The sequence below is a fragment of the Leuresthes tenuis genome, unplaced genomic scaffold (assembly GCF_036924035.1).
Source record: "Leuresthes tenuis unplaced genomic scaffold, fLeuTen1.0.hap1 SCAF_23, whole genome shotgun sequence".
Classification (NCBI taxonomy): Eukaryota; Metazoa; Chordata; class Actinopteri; order Atheriniformes; family Atherinopsidae; genus Leuresthes; species Leuresthes tenuis.
Window position 1 is genome coordinate 10,262,997 of NW_027325377.1, and position 26,116 is coordinate 10,289,112.

Genomic DNA, 26,116 nt, shown 5'->3' on the forward strand with positions numbered 1-26,116 from the left:
ATGGCGGTATGTTAAAAAAAACCCACCGCCATTCCGACCATAGGAGGAAAAAAGTGTCGGAATGGCGGGACGTTTAATAAAAAATTAAGTGTCGCCATTCCGACAATTGGAGGCCAATGTCGGAATGGCGAGATGTCGGAATGGCAGCATGTAACCGTCAGTTGCTAGCAGAACTGCTACTACTGGGTGCCGATGCCACGAATTGAGCCAGCCCTCTCTGAATTTCAGCATAGAAATGAAGAGCAAAGGTCATAGGAGTGCTTTTGTCTGCTAATGTTATTCACTGTGAGAGTGAGCATAGAGGTTAAAGTACCCCCCCCCCCCCCCCTTGTTGAGCTTGTTTGTCGATTGGATTGTGGCAGTGAAACATGGACCCACCAACAGGGCTGTTATTGGGACTCTATGACTATGATCTTCTGGTTATCGGCGGGGTTCAGGATGTCTGGCAGCAGCAAAGGTGAGCTTTCTTATGATTCTGCTTTGCAAGTAATTCCCAAGTGCATTTAGCACAGAGGTTTGCTTTAAATTTCTCAAAAATATTTTGTTCACTCTTTTATTTTTTCCACAAAGCTTTCATATAGAGGAAGCTCAAAGAAAGAATGGCCAAAATAAGTCTAGTTGTTTTTATTCATTGCATATATTAAATAGAATTCACAGTACCAGTCTATATCAATATTGTGTAGCATGCAGCATCACAAAAATGTTAAAAGATTAAAAAGGATTCAAATTGCAATTATTGAAATGTGGGCATTTGCTTCCACATCTATTTAGATATCAATTTAAAAAAAAAAAACTACACTACATCATAGGCCTTTAATTACAACATCAGTGCAACAAAATATCTTTACCTGTGACCACTGCAGAATCTGAACTAGATGGTGAGAAGTATCAGCTTAAAAGCAGAGAGGGTCATTACAGTCACACGTGTCACTGAACCCCCTGAACAATGTGCATGTCACAATTATCACCTCTGAATTGTCTGCCTGTCTGAAGGGGTGAGTTTCGGTCACAGGATCCAAGGTGTGAAAGATAGTCAGTGGGTCTACATGACGAGATTAACTCTATTATAGCTATAGCTGGGTTATGCTCCTTCTTTGAGCTAGGGTAATTATCCTTATGATAATTACATATATGAATGAATCAAATCACTAGCACAAAGCACGTCATACCCCGGTACGGTAGGAGACACTGTACAAATTTCAACTATTGCTAATAGAGCCACTTCCAGTTGACCTCTTCACCACCACCACCACCAACAACAACAAACTCAGGTATTCAAGAAATATGGTGAAAGAAGAGCAAGATAAAGCTTTATTTAATTTGTGATGAGCATGGTTCTGGCACAAACGCAATGCACAACGGCGCATTCTTCATAGCATTCTTTATTTCTTTCCAACGGCGGCAACAACAGTAATATCATCTCCTTCGACTTCCGGGTGATAATCCCGGTAAAAAATCTTGAGCATGTGCAGAACACTTAATTCAATCTACAACGTGTTTCTGCTGTCTACATGCACATTTGGATAGACTTATCGTAATCCGATCTGTCTTTTCTTTTTTTTTTTTTTTTTTTTTTGTCAGATTAAGGTGTCTACATGAACTGAATAACTCGGTCTTATTGTAATTTATGCAATTGGCAAACGCTTTTATCCAAAGCGACTTGCAGATAGGTTAAGGGGGTCTTGCCCAAGGACCCCTACTGGAGGTAGTAGGGGATATGAACCCTGGTCTCCCACACTGGTGGCAATCACACCACTACACTATCCAGTCCATTTAGCCATTAATCCGATCTTGATCTTGAAGAGGTAAATGGACTGTACTTGTATAGCGCTTTTCTAGTCTAACTGACCACTCAAAGGGCTAACACTACATGCCCCATTCACACACACACTCATACAGCACATCTTAAGTCTACACAATAACTACGTGCACACATTCATACCCCGATGGATACATCGGTAGGCAACGTGGGGTTCAGTGTCTTGCACAAGGACGCTTCGACATAAAGCCGGAGTCGAACCACCGACCTTCCGATTGAAGGTCTTCCTCCTGAGCTACAGCCACTGCCAGAGGTGGCTCTCCTATGTTGTGCCATGCGCTTGTGGCGCTGTTGTTTGTCTCTCCTGTATGGTGGTCCGCATGCAGGTACTGGTCTGTATGTGTGGGTTTCCTTTCAACCTCAGTGTTAATACTTCCATCCTCTTCAGTGTGCACAGTACAGAAATGGGAGCTTGTGGTCTTTTGCATCCTCCCTTGTGAATTTTATGCTGCTGTCCACCAAGTTGATATGCTCTGTGAAAGCCTCCACTTCTTGAGTTTTGCTCTTGACCTATGTGTCATCCACATATCTGAACCTGTGGCTTGGTACGGTTGCTTTGTATGAGATCAGTGCTTTGCTTTCGACTTCCTCCATATAAAGGTTAGCCACAATGGGGGACACCGGAGATCCCATGGCACAGCCATGCTTCTGTCTGTAGAAACAGACATTGTATTTGAAATAGGTGATGGAGAGGCAAAGGTCCAACAGGAGACAGATCTGATGAGTGAAGTTGGTTCTGTGGTTCAGCGAATCATCTTGCAGCAGCTGTTTACAGACAGTCTCCACTGCTGCTGAAATCGGTATGCAGGTAAAAAAGTGAGGTCACAATGGTTTCAGATACTGGATCTTCTTCATACAGTCTCTGGAGTTTTATATATGATGTGGAGTGTTTCCTACCAGGGGTGCTAATAAGGTGTTTAGCTGCTGATAATGGATCTGAGTGGGAGTCCCTCCTTGTGTATCTTGGGAAGTCCATAGATGCAGTGTGGTCTCCCAGGGTAAAGTCTGTGGTAGAAAGAGCGGTCAATAACTTTGTCCTTTTCCACGTCTTGAAGATAATCTGACTATTTTCTTATTGTTTGTGGGGTCCCTCTTCAGGGCCTCCTAGGTTCTGTTATCACTCAGCAATGTTATTTTTCTGTGATAATTGGAGGTGTTGAGAACCACAGTGCATCTTCCCTTGTCTGCTGGCAAAATGGTAATGTTTTGGTCTCAGCTGAGGAATGTCACTTGGTCTTTCCTCTCGTTTGAGGGAGGAGTTTTGGCGCTGGAGAGGGCTGTTGTTACCTTAATGTGTAGCTGTTCTGCTTCTGCCTCCGAGATTTTGCTATTCTTTATTGCAGATTCAGTAGCTGTAATGATGTCCACCACTGGCAGTTGGTGTGGAGAAATGGCAAAGTTGAGTCGTTTGGCTAAAACATCCTTTTCTGGTTTGGATGAGGTTCCTATCTGATAAGTTCTTCACCCAGTGGGTGGGTCAGCATGTCCTTGTCTGATAGATGAAGATGTGTTCCGAGAAACATCTGCTCTTTGCTGTATGGTTGGAATTTCCACTTTTGGCGTTCCTTGCTCTTATGTTGCGAAAGCTGTGCCTTTTTAGTTAAACTGTAGACCTTCTCTGTGATCGTATTGGGTAATAGTGCTGACAGTTTTTGGTGGATCAGATCCATTTTGTGAATAAGTGCATTAATGGTTAAATGGACTTGCCTTATTCTTTCACTGAAAATCTTGTTTTGAGCCTTCAGCAGTATCTGTTTAGCTCTGTGACCTCTGATATTAGAGCTAAGCCATACGCTGATGGGGATGACTCTGTGTTGTTTGCATCTCAAATTCAATCACAGGTGGTTCCTGTAATCTGCAATCTTTCTTGACAGTTTTCTCCCCCAAAGTAGGATGTAGAGGATGTTGTGGTGTGATGAGCAGTGATGGCTGGCTTTAGGAGAGTGACTCTGGGACGCCAGTGATCCCTGTCTAGCCTTCCGGAGGCGTCATCAGCACTGGTCTATATAGGGATTATTCACGGAGTCTGGTCCATTTTCTGGTCAAGTTTCTTGTGTTTACTTATCTCCTTGCATCTAACAGTTGGATTGCAAGCCCAGATTTTCTTTATAAACAAGTGGATGGCTGGTCAGAACTCTGTCATGCAACCAATCTTCTCAGATCATCCAGAGGTCAAAAGGGATGCCATGGCAAATGTCACCTGAGTTTGAGACTACCAAGCTCATGAAATACTTTCTGATGGACTAAGCGCAAAACCTCACTTGCTTGGTTTCTTAAGCTTTGAGACATTCTTATGCATTTAAGCAGGAGAATGGAAAGTGAATGTGATAAAGTTGTTATATATCAACTGGATGTGTTGAAGGATGTAATGTTGCGAGTTGGTGGAAGATACAGCTGCCCTGCCTCACCTACATCCTGAAATACTCTCAAAGGGTCAACTTTTATCTACAATACACATATCAACAGTATTGGAATCCAGTGAAAAATCACAAGCTGTCAGCCTTGTGAAGGAGATATTGGATTACAAGTGCTAACTGTGCCTGTAGAAAAATAATATGTAAATGTGTTGTCTGACAACAATGAGGACCGCTGGCCAAGTGAACCCTGACATGCCAATGTAAAGAGTTATTCCAGACTTGCCCCCTTCACCAATGTGGTAGTGAACTATTTCTGGCTCATTGAAGTCAAATAGAGGTAATTCCATTGTCAAAAGTTATGGTGGGATATTTATTGATATGGTACTGCTATTGACCATGACAAAATTAAAAGCACTCTCAATCAGAAGGGCATTGATTAGACATTTAACCTGTTGCATCACATCATGGGGGTATTTGGGATTGACTGATCAGAATGGTCAGGGAAGTTTTTGTTTTGCAGCAACAGTCTCTGAATGATGAAAACCTTAATGCAATCATTCGTGAGGTTGAGGTTATTCTTAATGACTCTCCAATTGCAAAAGTTTCTGATGGTATCAATGACTTGTAAACTGTCTCTCTAAAGCATATCCTGTTGCTCAGCTTAAACCAGTTCTGGCACCTGGATTTCTTAATGAACATGATCTTTACATCAGGAGACACTGCAGACAAATTCAGAATCTTTTTGGAAAAGATGGACCAGGGAGTACTTGCCAATGTTATAGGAATAACAGAAAGTGACAGACTCAAATAAGTTTCACTGTAGGTGATATTATGATGATTATGGGAATGTTGCCAAAACTTACTTTTGGAACTTTAACTAAAGAAAAAGATCTACAGATGTTATTTGAAGCACAACAAAAAAAGGTCTCCTCCCTCACCCAGCTGAGAGACCAAACACAATTTGTCACGACAAAAAAAATGTTCAAAATAATTCTTGTCTTGTTTTTTGCCATGAGTTGAAACATAATTTAATATGGTGTTCTGTAATGTTCCAACAATGGAAAGAACATTGCACATAGTTCAACTCCGCAGTCTGTGTCAAAGAAGGAAAGTGCCAAATTGATTTGATTATGAAATATGGAGGTCAAGGTTTAATGATATGGGGCTGCTTGAATGCAAAAGATGTACAGGGAAACAAGATCTATAGCACTGTGGAAGGAAGATTGGGTCCACAATCTTGAAAGAAAAGCTGTCTTCCAGTTTCAAGAAGCTTTGGAGGAGAGGATCTTTCAGACATGACAGTGATTTCAAAAAGACTGCAGCAATCATTTTAGAAATTTGAAAGGAGGAAAAAAGAGGAAACTGTAAGATGGCCAAGCATTTTAACTTACTTGGGTAGATAGCAGAGCAGCAAAATCTCTGCAGCAATCCAAAGATATGAGATGGACTGTTTTAATCCATGTCCAGAAGGATTACTTTTGTCATTGGAAATAAGGATAGACATTGATTTACATATTTCAGTGCTTTTAGATAATTCTCAGACTAACAAAGACTATTTATAATTTGCATATTTTAGCCTTGTATAGATTCCCAAGTTGTTCTGCATGCGCTCAACAGTAACTCCTACTTTGCTCTCAGTGGCTAGAGGACACTTATCTAATTAAACCTTCAAATTTCTGCTAATCTGGTCAAGAGTTTGCTCTCTGCCAAAGTACAGCCCAGGTGATTATCATATTAATGCACTTTATGGTAATTAGATGATCAGTGAGTATCTCTAGAGATTAGTGAAAATTAGACGAAAGGATGAGAGGGGTTGTTGAAGGACAAATGCTTACCCCTTTTAAATATTTAATTCTTCACCTTTCTGTTGCCTTAGGAGGCTGCAGGGTTGAGGAAAAGGTGCTTATTCTTGACCTCATGGCCCCCTCTCCAAGAGGCACTATCAGGGGTAAGTGTTCAATTCTCTAAGTGTACAAGAATGATTATGAATCATCTGCTTCCTCTTTTTAACTCATTATTTTTGCTTCTCATTTCCTTGTCTCTCCTCTCATCCAGAGCTTGGAGGTTCAGGTTTCAACATGGACCGTGTCAGGAAATTTCTGCAGCAGACATCACTGCTTGGAAAAGCCATCAAAGACTCTCAAAAGTATGGCTGGAGGTTTAAAGAGGAGGGTAAGTTACTGGTTTATGATATTTTAGTCAAGTTTAAGCAAATTATAAGTTATAGCTAATACATATATTTAATCAAAACAAAATTGGCTTAATGAAGTAAACAACCAATTTAAACGGAATAAAGTCAAATACTAGATATTTTGGTAGTTGCGTAATTAATGTAGGAAGGGTGCACAATTGTTCTTTTATTGCTTTGTTGCAGTGTCACATGGCTGGAGTGAACTGGCGCAGGCTATTCAGGAGCAGGTCAAGTCTAGCAGTTGAGAGTTGAAAAGGGAGCTGAATAGCTACAGAATCTTTTACCTCAATGTCCGTGGTGAGATAGTGGTACCTCATACAGTTCAGGTAAACTCTTGCAGTGCTGATTGACTGAAACTCTTCAAATCCACTCTCTGGCATAGAATCACTACAGAAAACAACAAATAAATAAACTGAAGTAATGTATCAAAATGTTTCTCTGGCATTTTTGCATCTACATAGAATATAATGATTTCATTTATCCCAAACTGGGGAGTTTCTTTGCAGTAGCAGTATATACACCTGAGATGGTGAAGTAAACGTAGGAAGCGCAACCAACCTAGATAAATAAATAAAAAAGCACCTATTATTAAGTAGTAGTACAAAATAATTACAAAATAAGATTCAAGTAAAAGATATTGTATTACATACAACAAAATGTGCCGTATTAAAGTGTACCAATAGCAGTTATTGAACAGATGTACAAATAAGCAGTATGTTTAACAGATGTATAAAAATATATCTAAAGTGCATATAGAGAAATACTGACCAATGATTTCAACATGCTGTGAAGATCTACAGATGGACTTGACTTAATAGCTTTAGTGCTTAGGTAGATGGCACATTAGATCTCTAAACCACCAAGAAGCCTCAGGTTTTAGCAACACTGAATCTCTGACAATTTGTGTACGTGTTTTACATAGATGCACAACTTACCCCTTGTTTTAACTTGTTTGGAGCCAGACTTATTAAATTTTGGATAAAAGAGTTGTAAGTAAAGTCTAGTTCACACAACAAGGTTTTAATACAGATTGTCAATTTACAGACAAATGTTAAAAGTCCCAAATCTGCTGTAATCAATCATTCTGTGTGAATGATTCAAAGAACAGATTTGAGAGGCTTGTGGAAACGTCCCAGTCCCTGACTATTATGAATAATATATCTTATATATAAGAGGTGGATGGCAAGTATGGAGGATTGAAATTGTCATGAATGCTAAGATATATAAATGGCTGAATAAATAAGTTTATAGAATAATAAAGACTACTCAAATAAGTAACAAAATAATTTATGCTAAAATAATTTTAAAAGAAATGAATCCATTTTTATGCTTTAATTTTAGACTGCAGTCACTGAAACTTTTGTGAATTCAGCTATTTATTTACATTAACACGTTAAGTTTTAAAATTTCTTTGTTATTTCAATGGAATTTTATTTGGTTGTTTTTCTTGTATGTATTTCTGTTATCTTCCTCTACATTGTATGACCTATTTAATTAGGATTATTTATTTTGAATTTTGTTATACATTTTTATTGATTTTATTTAAAGATGTATTTACTACTTTTTTATTTCCCTAGTGCATTTCTCCCCCCCTATTTATTTCCATGTTATCTTTTTACATGTCCCTGTGTCCGTTTTTACACTTCTGTATGATTTTCTGCCTTATTATGCTAATTACGGGGGCATTCTTTCACCATGTGGGAGACTTGTTTCATGACACAGAGACCAGAGGTGGGGAAAGCTAGCAGTGTTAGTGGCTAGTTTAACATAAGGATGGCCTAAGTGCATACAGTCGCACAGCCTACATTTTTGTTCAAACTTCATAAACAACTGCTACATTTTAAGCAAACTGAGTCAGTGACTTAAAGAACTCAAACTATTTCGGTCTTTCAATTAACAACCCATCTGTCTCTTAGCTTCAGTACCATGAATACAGTTTTGCCTTTTTTTCTTTTTTTTTCCCCCTTGTCCTGTTCAGCATTATGGCAGCAGAATTGTAGTCTGAATACCTTTGATGCCAAACAGATTTGCTTTGCCAAGGGAAGTTTTATAAATGTAAAGCTCCCCTTGATGCCCATTTATTTATTTTTGTTTACAATATATAACATGTAATAGAACTGAACCGGACCGGGGGACAAGGAAAGAAGAAGAGGAAAGAAGAGGAAACAGAACAAAAATAGAAACAAAAACCAGACAACCAGCTGCTACACCTGTAAAAAACAAAACAGACAACAATCCATGGCCTCTGAGGGGAATCCAGCCTTAGCGCCACCAGGAGCACCTGAAAGCAGACAAGCAAAGAAAAAACAAACACACAAACAAACAAAAACAAGCACAAGAAGCGGCAATCGCATACAACACAGCTGTGGATATAGATGACCTGAGACGACATGATAATACATCAACTGCTTAGCGAGCATGCTACTGGGCTAATAAATGTGTGTGTGTGTGTGTGTGTGTGTGAGAACATGCAACACCCATGGCACAGGATCTACATGGTAACCGTGGTTAGTTATGAGTGTATAAGTGTACAGGGCCACAATCCACAGCCCCCCCCCCCCAGCAATCAGAAGCAGGCAGAGAGGGCCACAAGACCCAGGCCACCAGCAGCCCCCACGGAGCACAGAACCCAGGAAGCCCACCGCAGGGACAACCACGCATCCACCCAGAAGACTGCAGAGGAAGCCCCCGGACAGAGCCCCCATAAGCATAGGGCAGAGGCCCTCAGAGAGCCAGGGGCAACAGCCCACCGACCCCGCCAGGTCCCAGCCGCCCAGACATGGGCCGTGCACTGGACCCGGGCCCCGGGAGCCCGAGCGCCCCCAAACCCCCCGGCAGAGGCCCCACCCAATACCCAGGAGGGCCAAGTGCCCCAGACAGCCACGCAGTGGGTCAGCGCCTGCCCCAGCGCCCCTGGCCAAGTGCCCTGGGAGCCAAGACGTGCCCACAGGTGGGTGAAGTCGCGAGCAGCGGGGAGAGGCAATGCCGCCCCCCCATCGGGAGAAGCACAGGCAGGCCAGGCCAGGCGACAGCAAGTCCCAGATCCAGGCCCAATCATTACCACACACACTTTCACGTCCCATACATCCACACGTCCTCCCTCCCTCGACTCCGCTGGGGTGTAGTGCAGCGGGCACACCAGGGGGCCAGTAGCCCCCCAGCCACCACAGACCCCGAACCAGCAGAACAATTAATTAATCCTCTTGGCCCCTCCCGCCCCGAGCAGCAACCAGGAAGCAGGGGTGTGGGAAGAAGACCCCTCCCCTCACCCTTCTGGCTCTTCAATATTTTCTAATAGTGAGCGATTAAAATTGAGGGGCAGCCAAACTTGTAGGACTGGGAGCGCGGCCCTCTGGGCAGCCTACATACCCAAAGAGCCCCGCCCACCAGATGCCACTCAGTGTAACCACCCCCCAAGACCTAATGTGTGTGTGTGAGTGTGTGTTTGATAAGTAGTAATGTCTAAGGTGTAATTAAAACAGGGGCGGGGAACTGCAGAGTGCAACCAAAGGGGACCACCTACGTGGCCCCATCCACTACACCCCACCGAACACACACGCCCACAAAACCCTTCATGTGTGAGTGTGTGCTGTGTACAGGAGCCAGAAGGGAGAGGGGTATGGGGATATACACCGGGGGGAGCTACTCTCCCCCGGAGAAGGCAGCCAGGGACTGGCTGCAATAGGCATCCCCGCTACCTGGGAGCCAACACAGGGCAGGAGGGGCTGATGTCCACCAGGCTCGGGGCCTGCAGCGACCATATTGCGGGAGCTACTGTACCCCCAGAAGGTACCCATCCCGCCCCACCCCACCCCACCCCGGAGGACCTCTACAAACAACAAACAAACAACAACAAAAAACAAACAAACAAACCACCCGGTCACACCAGTCGCAGCAGCCCGGGCCTGAGACCCACCATCACCCAGGCCCCCCCACCCACCCCCCCAACAGGGGAAAAGCACCGCCCCCCCCCCCCACCGCACGCCCCAACACCCTGAAAAAAAAAAAAAAAAACAACCATCTGCGGACACCTTGGAGGTCCCAGAGCAACAAGCCCGGCACCAGGACCTGCACCAACCCACCCATACTGTGGCGCGTCTAGGACAACCCAGCCCCCCCAGGCACAGGCAGGGCCCCCCCCCCCGGGCGCAAGGCAGCGCCCAGCCACCAGGGCCCAGGCCCAGCACCACCACCCATGCCGGAGCGGCCCAGCCACCCAGCATAGAGCCAGCAGCCACCACCCCAAGGCCTCTAAGGGACCCCGCCCCACACCGCAAGACAGTCCCACCCGCAAGCCCCCAAAACTGCCCTCCAAGCCCGACACACAGTCCCCCCCAGCAATGACCAACCCGGTCCCCACGACCCGAGAGACCACCAGACGCCCGAAGCCACACAGCCCCCCCCAGCACACACCCAACCGCCCAGAGCGACGGGACAGCAACCCACCACCACCACTAAGTGATAAAGCTAATCAGCGGGAACCAGAGAGAATTAAATTCAGCCAATTGATTTTTTGAGGAGGCAGACATTGTTTCCATGCTAATATAATCTAAAAGAAAATTTCTAAACTGGTTAATGCACAGATTGTTCTTCGCTTTCCAGTTCATGAGAATAGTTTTCTTTGCGATACATAACACTGTGAGAACCATGTGTGCTGAGTTAATTTCCATGTTGATGTTGTCTAAGTCACCCAGTATGCACAGTGTGGGGCATGCAGGGATGCTACACTTTAGCCATGTTGATAGGTCCGCACAGACTTCAAGCCAGAACTTCTGGACAGGCGCACAGAACCACAAAGCGTGTGCATAATCATCAGGTGTGTTATCTGTGCAATGTGAGCAGATGTTTGAGTGTGTTAGACCCATCCTGAACATCCTTTGTCCTATATAGTGTGTTCTATGAAGGATTTTGTATTGTATGAGCTGTAAATTAGAATTCTGAGTCATTCTGAAGGTGTTCAAACATATTTGTGGCCAGAAGCTATGACTAGAACTGATGGATCTGCCTCCCATTTTGAGGATGGAAGAGACATTGTGTCATCTATTTTAGACAATAATTTATATATTTTTGATAGTAGTTTTGGGGTGCAGATGCTTAGAAATTCTGCTACCCTAATCGGGAGTTGTAAGTCTGGTTGGTGGGGGATATATTTCTTTGTTATTATAGACTTAAGTTGTTGATATTCTAGGAATTTATTGCTGCCTATCTCATGTTGTGATATGAGCTCATCAAATGAAATAAAATTTCCATTTTGGATTATATGTTCCAGATATTTGATTCCTTTGATCTTCCACAGAGTAAAGTTTAGCATTTTTTTGTTTTGCAGTATGTCAGGATTGTTCCAGATGGGTGTAAGCTTACATGGGACAATTGAAGACTTTGTTATTTTAAGAAATTCCCACCAGGCTGTCAGAGAGGTGCTGATGTTAATGCTTTTGAAACATTTGGGATGTTTTACGTTTTGACTAATAAGTGGCAGGTCAGAGATTTCCAGATTATCACACAATGCTTGTTCTACATTTATCCATGGTTCATCTATTGGGCTAGGTTTAAACCATTTTGATATATACTGTAACCTATTGGCTAAGGAATAGTGCTGAAAATTAGGTAAATCTAATCCACCAATGTCCTTGGTCTTCTGTAGGGTTTTTAAACTAATACGTGGTGGTTTGTTTTTCCACAGAAATTTGGAGATGCAAGAATCTAGTGACTTAAACCAAGTAGCAGATGGTTTTATGGGGATCATTGAGAACAAATAATTAACTTTTGGTAGTATCATCATTTTAATGGTTGTAACTCTCCCCATAAGTGATATAGGTAAGGACTTCCAACGAGAGAGATCGTCCTCTACTGTCTTTAATAATTGCACATAATTTAGCTTTGTTAGCTCTGAGAGCCTGGAGGAAATGTTTATGCCTAAATATCTGATATTTCCTGACTGTAAAGTGATTGCAGGTATATTCTGGACTCTGCAGTTAATGGGCAGAACTGTGGTCTTAGACCAATTGATAGAGTAGTCAGAAAGTGCTGAGAATTTATTTATGAGTGTGATCGTGTGAGTGAGAGACGTTTGAGAGTTCTGAAGGAAAAGTAAAACATCATCAGCATAAAGACTTATTTTATGCTCAATATTTTGGGGTTGGATGCCTTTAATATTTCTTTCTTGTCTGATAGCAGCTGCTAAAGGTTCGATGAAAATAGCAAAAAGTGAGGGAGAAAGTGGGCAACCCTGTCTTGTACCTCTCTGCAGACTGAAGTTTGGAGAGGTTTGATCATTTGTCCTGACACACGCATTTGGGGAGCTATATAATATCCTTATCCAGTTGATGAAGTGTGACCCAAACCCAAATTTGTTTAATGCTGCGAATAAAAATTTCCAGTTCACTCGATCAAATGCTTTTTCTGCATCTAGAGAGACTATTGTGGTTTCCAGGTTGTTGATGTTAGAATAGTCTATGAGATTAATTAGCCTGCGAGTGTTAGTGGATGAGTGTCTACCCTTTATGAAACCTGTCTGGTCAGGATGTATTATAAGTGGAGTTATTTTTTCTATTCTTTTGGCGAGGGCTTTACAAATTATTTTGAGGTCTGCATTTATTAGAGATATTGGGCGGTAGCTGGATGGAAGTATGGGGTCTTTTCCTGGTTTCTGTAGCAAGATAATGTTAGCAGAGTTCATGTGTGGGGATAATCTGCCATTCTGCTTAACTTGTAATACCATTTTGTGAAATGCAGGTGCCAAAACAGTCCAAAATTCTTTGTAGAACTCTGCTGGAAAACCATCTGGTCCCGGGGCTTTGTTACTAGGCATATGTTGAAGGGCTTCATGGAGTTCTCCTATTGAAAGAGGTGAATCCAGAGCCATTGCCTGTTCGGTTTGTAATTTTGGAAGGTTGATATTACTAAGAAACTGATCTATGTTACTATCTGATGGATCATTTTGTGATGAATATAAGGTTTTATAGAAGTCCCTAAAAGCATTGTTGATTACATCGGGGTCATGGGTGACATTTCCTTTTGAGTCTTTAACAGAAGTGATTGTTGTTTTCTCTTTGTTTCTCTTTAGTTGGTTAGCTAGGAACCTTCCAGATTCATTGCCGTGCTCAAAGTTCTCCAAGCGAAGTCTTTGTATGAGAAACTGTGTTTGTTTATCAATAATTTTGTTTAATTCAAATTTAGCTTTTCTTAATTCATTCAGTGTGTGTTCCTCTTTGGAGGTACTGTAGACAATTTCTAATGATTTAATCCTGAGTTCTAAATCTGATATCCTTGAACTTTCCCTCTTTTTCTTATTTGATGAAAAAGAGATTATTTTGCCTCTCATAACTGCTTTTCCGGCTTCCCAAAGAGTACAAGCTGACATTCCTGGCAGGTCATTATTTTCTAAATATACAGACCATTCCCTTTTGAAATAATTAATAAAATCAGGGTCTTTTAGTAATGATGTATTAAATCTCCAATTCCCAGCTGGTGGTGTAACTCTGTTATTCTTCAGTGTGATAGAAATATCCCTGAAATATCCCTCAACAAGGAACTGCTAACTAACAAATAATCTATTCTTGAGTATGAGTGTATTCTCTAAGAGTGGGGTGGTGGGAGCGCCAAGCATCACAAAGACCAAAATCTTTCATATACTGTTTAACAATATTCGTGGACTGCCAGTTCCGCTGACTTCCTGAAGTACTGAGTCTGTCTAGTCCTGAGTCTAATACCATGTTAAAGTCCCCTCCTATGATGAGTGTGTTATCTGAGTGATCAGAGAGTGAAGTGAAAAAGGAGTGAAAAAATGAGGGGTCATCCACATTTGGACCATATATATTTGCAATGCATAAATTCATATTTTCAACAGATAAATTAACTATTAGAAATCTACCTTCTGGATCTATAACTGTGTTGTTTACGGTGAAATTTACTCTTCTATTTATCAGAATGGCTACACCTCTTTGTCTGGAGTTGTAACAGGCTGAGTACACATGAGGAAACTGTGCTGTGGTGAGAACATCAGCTACAGTCTTTGATAAATGAATCTCCTGTAATAAAACAATGTCCGCCTGTAAATCCTTCAATTTATTGGAGATTTTTAATCTCTTCTCCCTGGACCCAGCTCCATGCACATTCCATGAGATAAACCTCAGTGTGGACATGCTCAGACTAACGCAGTGAGTGCTGGATGCTTGCGTGTGTGTGCATATATGCTTCCATGAACATGCCATTGTTGGTGTTTCAGTTGTCAGTATGAGCTTGCTACAATATGTACTTGCGCTGTCGATGCTGTGTGGAACTTGATTATGTGCTCTGCTCAAAACTCTATGTGCGCCGTGCTTGTTAACATTACTTATTAAGGTGGAAACGCAGCGGGTTGGGGAAGAAAGACAGAATAGAAAAACAGTGCAAAAGAGTGGAAGTGTGAGATAGAAAAAGGAAAAACAAAAACAAAAAAACATACCCAAATAAACAAATATGAGCTGCATATATCCTATGCTGGTGAGACTGGCAGTGAGCTATATATTTTGCCTTGATAGATAACTAGATATGAATTGGATAGACTATTTCAGAGTTACTTATGTACCATCTATGGTGATATGATTTATACAAGTTAACGAATACAGATCACCTGGAGTTTAGAAGAGCCAAGGAGTGGTTTCCTGGTCGCGGTACAGCTGCCCGTTGATGAATAACTTATCCACCGCGATGACAGCTCGGGAGCCTCCTTCCATGAACTTTCTCCGGATGGGGAACAGAACCCTGCGTCTTTCCAGGATTTCTTTGGGAAACTGGTCGTTGACGGTCGTTGAAGTCCGTTCCTCTCAGCTCCCTGCCGCGGCCCCTCACCTGGACCTTCTGTTGGAAATGCTCGAACTTGGCCACAATCGGTCTCGGTCGGCGGGCATCAGGTCTCTTCCCTCCCAGGCGGTGGACTCGGTGAAAAGTAATGTTTTTCACTACATCTAATGTTTTTCACTACATCTAATGTTTTTCACTACAGAGTTTTGCCTTTTTAAACACAATCTGTGCGGCTGATAGCTGAGTCAATTACAGATTTGAAAGTCTCTCCCCTCATTTGCATAATAAAGCAGAAATACATGCAGAAATATAAAAACAAAGACAAGGAAATGTAAAAAGAAAACATGGGCTTGGGGAACTAAATAGGGGGAGATCTATTAAATCTAAATAAAATAAATAATATTAATTAAATAAATAAATAGATCAATAAAATGTAAGGGAAAATAATATAGAAATGAATACAGGAATATCAAATTAACAAAGAGAAATATTGAATTAATTCCAATCAAAATGACAAATGAATTCTAAATCGAAATAAAAACAAAACTGCATTGAATTAAGCTTTGTTTAAGTTAGCTACTTGTTTTGCCCCTCAATTTTATGACTTTCAGTCTTCCATAAGGGAGGCGTCAGTGAGGAGCTATAAGTGTGCAAGAGATGGGGTTAAATTAAATCTAGCGTAATAGTATGACAGATTCAAAAGAGAAGCTACTACTAGATGAGCCTAACAGAGTGAATAGGCAGGAGTTGTTTGCAGTGTGTATAGTGAATCATTAGTGATTAGAGAAAAGCTTACCATCATGACAGCTGGAACTCCTTGATAGAGATCAGTGACATGAATCGAGGGTGAAGCCTGGCAAAACATCGTTTTGTGTCAGACCTCCTGTCACAAAGGCGTGTGTCTGAACACAATTCAAAACTCTGGCTCACAAGAGAAACACATTGCACACACATAACTAAGAAACGGGTTAATACAGATTTTATTTCATATAGTTGTCAGAGATTGTGTATTTGAGTTCATGGAACCATTACAAATGTATTAAATCAGATAGTGATGGTGAGGGAAATTATAAAAAGATGTATTACTTTGAGCCTGAATGTCCTTTATTTTTGTAGTTTTCATGGTGAAATGAAATGAGAAAGACAGAATAAAACTTCAAAAGATGTCAGTATGATGTGTGGCTTACATTTCATTGGACCTGTGCAGCTATCAAGAAGATACATTATTTCCCATTTATGTCTATACACTTGGAGTTATTTTAGCACAGCATCTAGTGGCTATTCGAGGAACTGAAGTTTAATACACTACTGCTCTATCTTTAGCATTCACTGTGGTGACTTTTTTTTTTTTTTTTGAGAATCTGGAAATCTGTTTAAAAGACTTCCATCAAGATAAGCTTAACAGTAAAATTGTACATCTGTGCAAATGATTCACTTTAAGATATGCCCTTTATGCTAATTTATGTTTATTCAGGTTACAGATATGAATGGGAGGAAGAGCTATATCACTGCAGAGACCTTGGTCATTGCTACAGGAGACAAACCTCAGTATTTGGGTATACCTGGGGACAAGGAGTACTGCATAACCAGGTCGCATAATATTTGTCACCATGCACCTCAATTTAGAGAGCTGCTTTTTTTTTTTTTTCAACATGGTAAACGCACATCTAAAGACTCTTCCTTCTCTCCTACTTACAGTGAGGATCTTCTATCCCAGCGTCTCCCACCAAGTCGAACCCTGGTGGTAGGCGGGTCTGCTGAGGGGTTTGAATGTGCTGGCTTTCTGTTGGGTCTTGGAATATCAGTCACTGTGATGCTGCAACCTGACCTCCTCCCAGGGTTTGAAAGGAAAATGGCAGAGATGATAGAGAACCATATGATTGTTGGTGGAGTAAATATCCTTCATCACTGTTTACTCAGTAAGGTACAGTGATATTATCCAGTGATAAGGATAGCACCAGACTGTTTCTTTAAAAACACAGAACAAATAATTTTGGAATGTCTTTGTCTGTATTAGGTGGAGCAGATTGAGGATGTCCTGTCAGGTATAGCAATTCAATCAAATTTTTTTCACAGTAATATATTTGCCACCTAAATAAATAGCTCACCTTGAGTTGTACCTCGACTTACATTGGTATTTGAAAACCAAGAAAGCAAGTTGAGTCAATTTGAGTTACCATGCATAAAGTCTCCATAGAAACGATTTCCAAGGGATGTGTGGGGTTGAGAAGCTGCCTTTCTGACTCTAAAAGAGTAATGCCTAAACCTATAATCAAACCACTTGGTTTTAGTTAACATTGACATCATACTGCAGGTCTCCAGGATGACTTATTCCAGCACAGCTCTTCCCAGCTGCTGAACGACTGTTAACTGCTGTGGACACCCAAGCTTGTCACAGAGGCAAATTTTGCTGTGGCTGCTGCATGTGTTACGCTGCATAGTTAATTTGACTGTCGCTCATTTCTGCTAAATGGATGGTTGTGGTTTAATTCCCCAATTCTCTGGACTACATGTTGAAAACTCCACATTACTTTCATAGCATATATCACTGTGTGAATGTGCTTGTAGTTTAAAAGCACTTTGAGAGGTCAGCTAGACTAGAAAAACACTAAATAAATGCAGTCCACTTACCATATCTGCAGCATAGTGAAAAGGAAACTATACTCATGTTTGAATATACATCTTTATTAACAGATTTTCTGCAGTAAACTTAAAGTACAAAGCAAGTATTATCTATTTATCTTTAAATCCACTTGAATACACACATTGTACTGAAAATGTTGTTTTTGCATTGTATATGTGGCAAGACCCAAAGATTGCTGTTATCTTAAGTTATTCTTGCACCACTCCCTACAAAGACCTTCTCATGTCCTTCAGTTTATCTATGGATCAAAGGCACAGAGGGTGATCCAGAGTTATGCTCCAGAACACATCATCTCAAAAGGCACCAGATATTATATGTCAGACTGAATAACAGGCAGAAATCTTTATCAAAGCTGAAGACGGGTTGACATTTTAATCAGTTCCATGTCGAAAATGTATCTCTTCATATTAGAATCAGTTTTTTTTAATCTTGTTTGGTTGCTGTTGTGTTTTATTATATGGCAGATCATACAGGGTAAAAAAAAAAGCAGTTAACGCCATGGCTGAACAGTCTTAAGAGGGATTTATACATAACAAATCTGAACACATCACCTTGTGGTGAAGGGTTTACGTTTCAGAGTTGGTAATCGGGAACAAACATTATCTATCGTTTGCATGTAGAAACAAAACAATCATGTACGTTTTCCCATGACGCGCACAACTGTAACTCCAGAGACTTATCATTTGTCAGGACAGCAAGCAGCTCCATGTGTTTATTCTAGTGCCCAGAGCTGTAGCAGCTCCACAGCAGTGTGATTGCATGTCGCACAGGCAGTACTCTAAAGAGTTTTTGCTTCCTCCTCCAAATTGTGATCTACCTTGTTTCATCTGGATTTTTTTTTTATATATCTCCTGAGGTTTATCAGGTCTGAAAATTACATCTAACAACAACACATGACATACATTGTGTCATTATCCATTTAAGAAAAAGTAAGCCAAAATCCAGAAGCAGTCTGTATACCAAAGTATTCTATATACAAATATAAAGCCATCTGTCTTCACAGAGTGTTTATGGTTGAGTCAATGACTAGAATGGCTTAGTTCTGTTGCTGCAAAGCAAACCCAAATTATCACCCCTCCACTGCTGTGCTAGACAGCTGGTATGAGGTGTTTATACAAATATGCTGTGCTTGGCTTTAACCAGATGTAGCGCAATATATTATTGCCAATATCTCCACAATATCTGTTTTAAAGCAATTTTAAAGGTCAACACTTGTTTGGTCATATGCAACTTTACAAATCCAAGCTGTGCTGCCATGTTCCTCTTAGAGGGAAGACGCCTCCATCTGCAACCACTCCAAAAAAGTCATACTTGTGATGTAGTTCTTTGGTTTCTTCCAACATCTCCTGGCTGCTGCTTACCCTCTTAATTACTATAGGAGCAGTAAGAGTGTTCCCAATTTTTTTATTTTTTTTTTTACATAATACTTTGCCATTTGAATTTCTTTAACAATTGATGACATTTTGCCTCATTCATTGTTCTTAAGAAAACTTGATGAACATGTTCTTAGACTGCGAAATTTTTAGTGTCTTTCCTCTTAGATTGATGAATGTGAATCTCTTCATAAAATGAACCAGCGGTCCCTAATTTGCTTGGGAAAATTCCCATAAAAGGGCATGAGACTGAAAGGTTGTCTGAAAAGATGTCCAGCATAATTTTATGATGCCTATAGTGCACTCCGTTGTGTAGACAGTATGTGTGTGCATTTGATTAAATAAAACCTCCTGCTTAGACTGTGGGTTGGTCAGTGGAGTTATTAACCAGAGGGTAACCATTTTGTGATTTAGAGCATTGCTTAATGCTACTCCAACAGTACGCCAATTTCAACTCGGTCAACACTATCGTCACTGCTGCTGGAAATACTCACTGAAGCACCAAATATGAAGTAGTAACCTGAACGTAAAGGCTCCAACAAATGCACTATTTCCTCCTTTCTGTAGTTTTCAATAAGTTATATGTCCAATCGTTCAAGAAAATGGTTGAGTCTTTTTAAAGATAAAAATGCACATTTATGAGTTTGTTTTAAGATTTCATTCTAAATTAATAGACTGCGAGCGCAACTCTTACTATCAAAATATTACAACCCCCTATATTTTAATATAAATTGTTTGTTTTTTTTCTTCAACATTTAAACTAAATATTACATAAAATGTTTATTTTTGACAAGGTGATTCTGTGACAACATCACAGCAGGTTTCTAAGGGGAAACTTCAAGTTACTATGATCTTCAAGGATGGTCAAACAAAGCAGGATTACTTTGATACAGTATGTCATCTTCTCTTTTTTTTTTCTCCAAGTTTTTCCTGGGGATCACAGCAGAATCCTTGCATTTACATTTTTGTGGCCATTGTGTGCAGGTGCTGCTCACTGTTGGGAGGAAGCCATGCATTAGTGACATTGGCCTGGACCCCAGTGTGTGGGGGTCCAGTGCAACCAAGAGTATGTTTAATCTCTCTACATGTATTTTGGTCCCAGTTTGTGAACAGCAGTTATTGTTTAACTTGTGTGTTTTCATGTGTGCAAAGCACTGGCAGAATCCTGGTGAATGAAAGGGATCAGACCAGTGTAGATTATATTTATGCCATTGGATCAGTGCAGCATGGACGCCTCTCTAACACAGGTCTGTCAGTTCATGCTGGAAAGCTACTGGCCCGAAGACTCTACGGTGGAGACAGCATTTTGGTACATAGTTTATATAAAGTTTGTACCATTTTTATGTATAATTTGTACATCGTAATTGATCTGTCTCGTGGGAGGTCTTGCAGTGAAGTCAGAGAAATGGATAACAAATTATATGTTGTTGAGTTTGTGTAGTTTTTCACTTGCAGTGTGATTACAACAATGTACCTACTGTTGTGCTCACCCCGGTGGAGTATGCAGCCTGTGGTCTGTCTGAGGAGAAAGCTAATCTAACCTTTGGAGAGAATAGCATTGAGGTAAACAAAAGCACATAAACAGGGCTCCCCAATTTTTCGAAATTATTAAATATTGAAATGTGTGCCTTCTTTGCAGGTGTATCACCGCTACTACTGGCCAGTAGAGTGGACTCTCCATTCCAGGAATTTTTAAAAACTCTTGCTACGTTAAAGTCATCTGTCACATCCCTGATCACGTATGCTTCCCTAAATACTAATAATAATAACATATTTTAAAGCTGCAGTCACTGTTATTTTTTAAGGACTAAATGGTTATGTGATGGGGTTGTTCATAGTGGCAAACCAACAGGCAGTTATCACTAGTTCTTCAGTACACTTCATGCTGAGCTTTTAAGCATATTTTTACTGACTTGTTTGGTTCCTCTCTCTCGTCATCTTTTTATCAGATACAGCAGATTAGAGAGAAAGACCCAAAACTCCTTGCACACCAACCCTGTAACACAGTCAACAACTAGCTTGTTAATAATGGCAAATAAAGAGGCAGACATCTTTCTAAGGAGCTGGTAGAGACAAAGCCAGAAAACAGAAACTGAATTTTTTTTTTTTCAAAAAGTGACCAGAAAGCCTGCATATCTGGTATCCCTTTTTGTCATTTGTCATGTTTACTATAATATGCCACTCCTGAGAATAGCATACAGAATGATAAAATATCACTACATAATCAAATAACATATAACTGCATGTCCAAACAATCTAAGGACTCCATCCACATTTGGAAGTGTGATGTACAATGCCTTAGCTGTAAAACAAGAGCTTTCTTTTTCTTTGAGCTTACTTAGTCACAGTACCATGAGTTCTGCATTGGCTTGCACCTCATTACGCCACCCACACTTTTGTTATATTCACAGCTCTATCCACATTTGACTTTGCATTACACAAGATAACTGCATTTTGGAATGTCCCTCTGTTAACTGGTGATAACTGTTAATATTATGTTCTCTGCTGTCCCACACTCATTAGCTTTGAATTATACTGTTTTTTTTTTATTCCACTTTGGTCATCTACAGTTTGAAATACAGTATAGCCACCATCAAAACTAAACTGCCTTTTCACATTCAAATTTTTTTATTCCCAGACTCATTAATTGAGGACTGACTGAGAACTTTACACTTTACAATCTGCTATGCATTACTGCAGAGATAACTTGGATTTGTACTGACTTACACTGACAGAAGAGTCTAGTCAGAGTTACAGACTGGATGAGACCGAGGATGTAGGTCTTGAATCGGGCACAATTTTTGTAACTTGACATTCATAGAGTAACTAGGCCTCCTTTTTGTCATAAAAGAGTGACTAATGAACTGTGAATCGGCCTCGACTATGGTGACTTGGGTCTCAAGCCTAGCCTAGTTCCGACTTATGTATTGGAACTTGTACCCAGTTCAGATGACAAGGAATGACTGTGATACGTACTTCATGAGACTAGAGTATCTGTTTAGATGTGGGATTTCTATTTCTGACTGAGACTTTCTGGGGACTAGAATGTCTAAAGATAACCCTGATTACTCATATTCACATTATAAACTTGAGACTAGGCATGTAAACCCTGGAAACTTAACACTGCTGTGTTTCAATAGGAGCGTGTGGTTGGTCTTCACATCATAGGACCTAATGCTGGAGATGCTTCAAGATTTTGTTACGGCAATGAAATGTGGTCTCACCAAGCAACAGCTAGATGCCACTGTAGGAATATACCCCGGATTTTCTCAAGTTAGGATTCATTTCTTTGGAAATGTTTTACTGTTACTTGGGTTGTATGGAAACTGCTTCACTTTAAAGAACCTTAATAGTACAAAATGCTTAAAGGGGAACTCTGGTATTTTTAAACCTGGACCTTATTTCTAGCATGAAATGCGTTTATCTACTCACCGAGAACAGTTTGGCGAAAGTCGGCGTCCTTCGGAAGATATTAAGATATTAAAAATACCGATATTAAAGCACAATCCACTTGTGCTTTTGATGTTTTTTTTTTTAACCTGAAAATGGTGTTTATGTACTGTTGCCTCCTTGATGTCATCTTACAACTATTTTGAGGCACTGTACTGAAGATTCAGTTAATGGATATTACACTGTTCTGTCCCCAAGGAAGCTCTGCTGTCTGGTCAATTTCAGAGAAGCAGATTAAATTGAGTTTCTTCCTCTGAATGCTGCTTATCTGAATTATCCAAGAGCAGTATTTAATGAAAGCGTTCACACTCATAGTCTATAATTTCAGAAAATGACCAGAGCAGGTTAATACTAAGACATTTAAGACATTTGAAAAGTTAGTTAATGAAACATTTATTGATGTGTTAAAGAGAGGGCACTGCTTCTGGCAGTGTGAGCTTAGAAGAGGTCTTTGGACTCAACAATCATGTATCCTTCTTTGAACTGATGACTTGTTTGAATGTATGCTCTGAGAAGCCAAGGAAGATGTTATTATGCAGCTTCTATGGACAGCTTGTTATAACAGGTAGAGATAAGATATATATATATAGTAAAGTCTCAATTTTAACTTGCATTTATGAAGGATGTGCTGTTATTTCTTCCATAAAATGTAAAATAATTTAGCAAATATTTTTCACTGTTGCTGCAGTTTAGTAGCAGGTCATCTTGCGTCTATGGAGCTTGATTGAACAGTTTATTTTTCTTTCCTTTTTTGCTGCACTCAGAGGTGCAGGCATCAGCAAAGCTGAAGCCCACAGAGCTTTATCTTATCTCATCATAGTTTACAGCACCATTGTAAATATTTATTTTAAATGAAAGTTTAATTGAAAGGGGGAATAAAAGAAAGAAGGAAAGTGAAAATAAAAACCATAAAACAGACAACCAGCTTCTGCATCTGTGGAGCACCCCCGCCACAAGGAGCAGCACAGGCGAAACCAGACAACAAAAAGTCCTGAACCCAGGCCCGACAATAGACAACATAAGACTTCTCGTGGTACTGAGTCTGTCCAGTACTGATTATTATATTATATAGGGATGTATATACACTTGCTAAAAGTATTTGCTCATCTGCCTTTACAAGCATATAACTTTAAGTGACAACCGATTCTTAATCCATAGGGATTGATATGTTGGCCCACCCTTTGCAGCTATAACAGCTTAAACTCTCCTGGGCAAGCTTTCCACAAGGTTTATGTTTATGGGAAATTTTGCCCATTCTTCCACACTAAACTCACTCATTCATGTCTTTATTGACCTTGCTTTGCACAGTGATGTTGAAACAGGATGGGGGCATCCCCAAACTGTTTCCACAAAGCTGGGAGAATTTTTGCTTGTTGCTTTCATTTTTACATGCTTCTTTAATCAGGTTTGATGGCCCAGGAACATATCCAAAGCATGCATGGCATCCACATTTTTGACACCACAGCTGAAAAGCCCCCTGCCCCACCCCACCCCACCAACAAAAGATCTTTTAGTTGTAACACATTTAAAGACTTTGAGTTCTCAATTTTATTTAGAAATTATAATCGTGTTGTTACCACTCAACACTTACAGGTTTTTCTCCTTTGTTTTGTTAGGCAATGATGTGGGGACAACTTCATAAAATGTGCCAAGTCTGTTATGTAGCGTTATTTGACAGCAACAATGAAAGATGCAAATTTCTTGTATTTTTTTTTTTTCTGACATTTTGCAGTGCCTTCCCTTGACATGTAATGCTGAGCTATTGGTATCTCTCTGCTCTCTAGGTGCTCACCTTGTTGAATCAGACCCAGCGTATGACTGACGCTTTGATGCTGAGGGGAAACTGCTGAGGCTAGCTCCCTGCTGTTAAGTCATGGTTGTCTATGGCAGCCGTAAATGGTAAATTGTAAATGGCCTTGTACTTGTATGGCGCTTTTCTAGTCTAACTGACCACTCAAAGCGCTTCACTACATGCCGCATTCACCCCACTCGCACACACTCATACAGCACGTCTTAAGATACACATAACTATGTGCTTTCTAATCATTCACACACATTAATACCCCAGTGATACAACGTGGGGTTCAGTGTCTTACCCAAGGACACTTCGACATGTATCCTACAATCAGCCGTACAAGACTGCAGGGAAGTGCTTACATAGTGATGGTGGCAGTTCAGCCAGCTGACTATCCAATGACGTCTTCACCTGAACCCTAAAAGACAGGTGGGCGAGGACTGATGATCTGCTTCTGACACACCACTTTTTTTTTTTTTTTTTTGTGTGTGGATGTCTGTGATGCTCTTTAGGTTTGTTGGCATTTTTATTAAACATTTGCTTTGAGTATGATTCTCAAGCTACAGTTCTGTTGATGCTCCTTAAGGTTGTGTAAGCTTGAATATAACTAGAAATTAATTTTGGGGGATTTTTCTTTCAAATATATTTTTAAGAGCCTTTATTTTAAAGAAAAAAAACTTACAAGGGCACCTGGTAGCAGAGTTTTTAAAGCCGACTGGAGAGTAATAAGATTTGATGCATATACATGGAAAAAGATCTTGCTTATACTTATACTTTTTCAGTTTTATATTTCTGTCTATCACCAAGCACAACCTCTGCATTGAAACAACTGTTGAATATTCATCATGAACATTAAGTGCAGTGTCTCATACAAATGAAGCATGAATTGTAAGGCAAATAGTTCTTCAAAGCCTATGTTTGACCATCATTTCTCATACCAATACAGCTCCACACTGCATTTTGATTATAAACTGTTCAGTTGTCAGCAGGCTGGGTTCTATTCTATGTTTTTCAATTTTGGAATTTCTCAGGTACAATATGTTGCAGCCTGTATTGGGTGCACTGGCTCACATTCCTGCATTTTAATGTTTGCACTGCTGTGTTTTGTGCAGTTGCTTGTTGGTCGTTGGTAAACAATTACTAGATGCAAATTTCACAGTTGCTTTGCCTGCAAATCACCTTTATTTTCACCCACACGGACCTACTTTGTAAAACGGATATTTTAATTAGTAAAGTGCACAGGACTGTCTCTATTGGTGTGTTTGTAAATGTCATTAAAGCATACTGTCATTATGATTTTGTAGAGGTCTCAGTGAAAGGTAAAAATTTTGCACTGAGATCCATCTATCAATGCCTGGTGGTCTTAGATACTATTTTAAGATTTCATCTAACCACTTATTCTTATTTTGAAAAAAATAATTAAAAATTGGGCTACTTGACTAATCTTGAATATGATGAATAAAGTATTATTCTATTCTATTACATTGTATTCTTTTCTTCTCTACTATATATTCTGCAGTGTGCGCTATTGGACCACAAGATGGCACTGTGTCTGTATGTGGAGCATGTTGATAAAGTAATAGCAGAGAAGGCAAGCATTTTGTTTAATTTTGTTCAAGTATTTTTTTATTTTTTTATTTTTTTTTCTAAATACAGAACTTGCTCATGGTGTGGGTGTGTGTTCTATCGCAACATTTACATAA

The 26,116-nt window shown here is 40.3% G+C and overlaps 1 pseudogene; it reads left to right on the forward strand.

Annotated features, from left to right (window-relative positions):
• Window positions 1–25,863, forward strand: LOC140282555 (thioredoxin reductase 1, cytoplasmic-like; annotated as a pseudogene).
• Window positions 25,864–26,116: the final 253 nt, after the last annotated feature.